Here is a 4,086-nt window from a genome sequence, read left to right as displayed (position 1 = left end):
TATGATGATGAGGAAGTTGATTTTGATTCATCTGAAGAGGATTGTGAGGGGGGCTCCAAACTCTTCACCGCACTTGAAGTGCCTCCTGGTCCTTCTGCCCCTCCTGTGATCCCACCGCTGGCCCCACCCTCTCCGGCTCCAGTCTTCCCAGATATTTCATCTTCTCTGGCTCCAGCCATCCCTGTATCACCTGCACAGCCTAGCGGTGTTGAGTCTAACCCATCAAAAATTGAAGCAGCAGGTAAACCCCAACCTCCTTCTTCAGCTAATGGAAGCTGGCGCAATCTGTTCTCCTCTAATAGAAACACACCTATTTGCTCCAAACTCATGCATTTTTCTGGTTATAATGCTATTCCATCTTGTACATTATTAGAAGAGGATTTAGATCACTCTAGCGATGATTGGAAACTTTGTGTTGTGGGATATGTGTCTGGTAAATTTCCTGGGTACAGAGCACTTAATAGTATTATTGGTAACACCTGGAAGTGTTCAGCCTCTCTCACCTTGCATGAATCGGGCTGGCTAATCTACCGATTTGAAAATGAAGAGGATAAGCTGGCTGTCTTGTGTGGTGGTCCCTATTTGGTTTATGGGCGTCCGTTAATCTTGCGCCAAATGCCCGAATATTTTGATTATTCTTGCTCTGTACTGACTCATGTTCCCGTTTGGGTGAAGTTTCCAAACTTGCCTCTAAAATGTTGGACGCCAAGATGCTTATCCAAGCTTGCCAGTGTTCTGGGGCAGCCAATCAAATGTGATAAACTGACGTCCACAAAAGAGAGGTTGTCATATGCTCGTGTCTTGGTGGAAGTGGATTTGCTTGAGGACCTTCGGTCTTCCATTGATGTAGTGCTGCCTAATGGAAACCTTCTCTGTCAAAAGGTCATTTATGAGACCTTGCCAAAATTCTGTAAAAGCTGCCAAGTGCTTGGGCATTCCACCGGCGCATGCTCAAAAAATCAGGCTGCTCCTAGATCAGTGGCGAAGAAAGGAACAGGAGAGGAGACTGTCCTGTCCAAAGGCAGTGTTTTCTCTAGACTCAGCCCCCCTGTTGCTGTTTCCACAGATCCTCCACCTAACCCCCCTGTTGTTACTCCCACAGCCCCGCAGCTCAACCCCTCTGTTGAAGTTCTCAAAGTCCCTCAGGTTTCTGAGAATGCCCAGGAGGAGCAGCAATGTGACCAAGCCCCAGTTGTGGTAGTTTCAGAAGGTTGGGAAACTGTAAGGAGAAAGAAACATGGTAATAAGCACCACTCTCCTACACCAAAGGTTTTGCCTGCAGTGAACAGTCGTTCCTCTACTCAGACTGTATCCTCCAAGGGGAAGGAAATTGCCGCCACAGGTGATGTCTATGTCAACAGAAAGCAGCACAAAGTTACATCGGGTATGCCCTTTAGGAGCTTAGTGCAAAGGAACTCCAACAAATCATCTGGTAGTGGTGGGGAACCCCCCACTCTTCCCCAATCATGTTAGTCCACTGCTGGAATGTGAGAGGGCTCAACAGCCCTCTCAAACAGCATGAGGTAGTAAGCCTCATGAAGAAAAATAAGGTGGATGTTTGTGGTCTTGTTGAAACAAAGCTGGCTCCCTCAGCAGTTTCTTTTCTGCACAAATTCCGGTTAAGGAATTGGGAGTTTCTTTCTAATGTTACAGCAGCCAATAATGCACGCATCTTGGTGTTTTGGAATCCCTCCACTGTCAAGGTGGCGCTTATTGATCTTTCTGCTCAAGGACTCCATGTCAACATCAGTAGCTTAGTTAACCAATATACTTTTATTGCAACTTTTGTCTATGGTTATAATACAGTAATTGCTCGCAGAGCTCTCTGGGATGACCTGCAGAAATGGAGCTCTCATTCCCCCTGGATTATTCTCGGTGATTTCAACTCTCTTTTATCCCAAGAGGATAAACACAATGGAGAGCCTGTATCCTCATATGAAGTCTCTGACTTTAGAGCTTGTTGTTCTATGATAGGCCTTTCTGACCTTAACTTTACAGGTTGTAAATACACTTGGACGAATGGGAAGATATGGAGCAAAATTGACAGGGTCTTGGTGAATCCTTACTGGTCGGGTCTTCAACGATCAGTGCATGTGCATTTCAGCACCCCTGGTGCATTCTCAGATCACTCTCCCATAGCAGTCAGCATTGGCCCTCTACATCAGAGACATCGTGCTAGCTTCAAGTTCTTTAACATGTGGGTTGAGCATCAAGACTATAAGTCTCTTATATTGCAAAACTGGCATGTAGCAGCGGTACACGGCTCTCCCATGTATGTTTTATGCAGGCGGCTCAAACTTCTGAAAGCTCCCCTGAAGCAGCTCAACAAATTACACTTTAGACACATTTCGGAGCGAGTACGCCAAGCTGAGGCTGACCTGGAGCAGCATCAAGCTCTTTTGCATAATGACAAGGACAATGAACATTTGTTGGCTCAGGATAAAAAGCTTCGCTTGGACCTTGTCAACCTCAAATCAGCGGAAAAAATGTTTTACAGCCAGAAATTAAAATGCAACTTTTTCAAGGACTGCGATAGAGGGACCAGTTTTTTCCATGCCTTGATGAGTCACAAGCACAAGAAGAACTTCATTCCTGCCATTCGCGGCAATAATGGATCACTCACGACCTCCATGGCTGAGGTAGGGGATGTCTTCGTCAGCTATTACCAGCAGCTCCTGGGTTCTTCACGCACCACACTTCCTCTGGATGAGACTATTGTCTGCTGTGGACCTCGTCTTGATACCGCCTCTCAAGCTTCTTTGTTAGCTGCTGTCTCACATGATGATATCAAAAAAGCCCTTTTCAGCATTGGTGATCACAAATCCCCGGGGCCTGACGGGTATTCATCTTTCTTTTTCAAGAAATCTTGGGATGTGGTTGGGCAGGATCTTTGTGTTGCCGTGCAAGATTTTTTCCAAACAGGGCAGCTTCTAAAACAGATTAACCACTCTATCATTGCACTGGTGCCGAAATCTGCTCATGTTACTACAGCTAGTGATTTCAGGCCCATTTCTTGCTGTAACGTCGTTTACAAAATCATTTCAAAAATCCTAGCTGACAGATTGGGACATGCTCTTGATGGCATCATCAGCCCCATGCAAAATGCTTTCCTAGGTGGTCGTCGAATGGCTGATAATATCAATCTTTTGCAGGAGCTTATCAGGCAATACGAAAGGAAAAGAACCTCCCCTAGATGCCTTATACAAATTGATTTTAGGAAAGCCTTTGACTCAGTTCAATGGGCATTCCTACGACATCTGCTTCTACTCCTTGGCTTCCCTGATAGATTTGTTCATTTGGTGATGACTTGCGTGGAAACAGCTTCATATTCAGTGGCTGTCAATGGGGAGCTGTTTGGGTTTTTCCCTGGAAAAAGCGGGGTGCGACAGGGGGATCCCCTGTCGCCATATTTATTCATAACCTGCATGGAATATTTCAGTAGGATGCTCAGCTTAGTATCCCAGAATCCTTCCTTTCATTTCCACCCGAAATGCAAGCCTCTTGGCATTACTCATCTATCTTTTGCTGATGATGTTATGCTGCTATGCCGAGGGGATCGGTGTTCAGTTCAAATTCTCCTCCAGCAACTGGTGCTCTTTGGGCAAACATCTGGCTTGGATATTAATATTTCCAAATCATCAATTTATTTTGGTGGTGTTGCTGTAAGTCTGAAGCAAGCCATTTTGCTAGATACGGGTTTCTCTGAAGGCTCCTTCCCTTTCAGGTATCTTGGTGTGCCTCTCAGCCCCCACAGGCTTCTTGCAAGTCAGTTTTCACCGCTTCTCCACAAGTTAGAAGCAACTATTCAAGCATGGGTGGGTAAACATCTTACATATGCTGGTAGACTGGAGCTCATTAAGTCAGTTTTATATGGTATGGTGCAATTCTGGGTTAGCATTTTTCCTATGCCGTGTGCTGTCATCAGACAAATTACTTGTCTCTGTCGAAATTTCTTGTGGACAGGAGATATAGGCCGATGTAAGTCTGCTCTTGTGGCATGGAAAACGGTTTGCCTGCCAAAGAAAGAGGGAGGACTGGGTTTGCTTAATATTCAAATCAGTAACAACAGTTTCATTGCCAAACAGC

This window comes from Populus nigra, chromosome 2 (assembly GCF_951802175.1).
Source record: "Populus nigra chromosome 2, ddPopNigr1.1, whole genome shotgun sequence".
Taxonomy (NCBI): domain Eukaryota; kingdom Viridiplantae; phylum Streptophyta; class Magnoliopsida; order Malpighiales; family Salicaceae; genus Populus; species Populus nigra.
Note: the sequence above shows the minus strand (reverse complement) of the source record.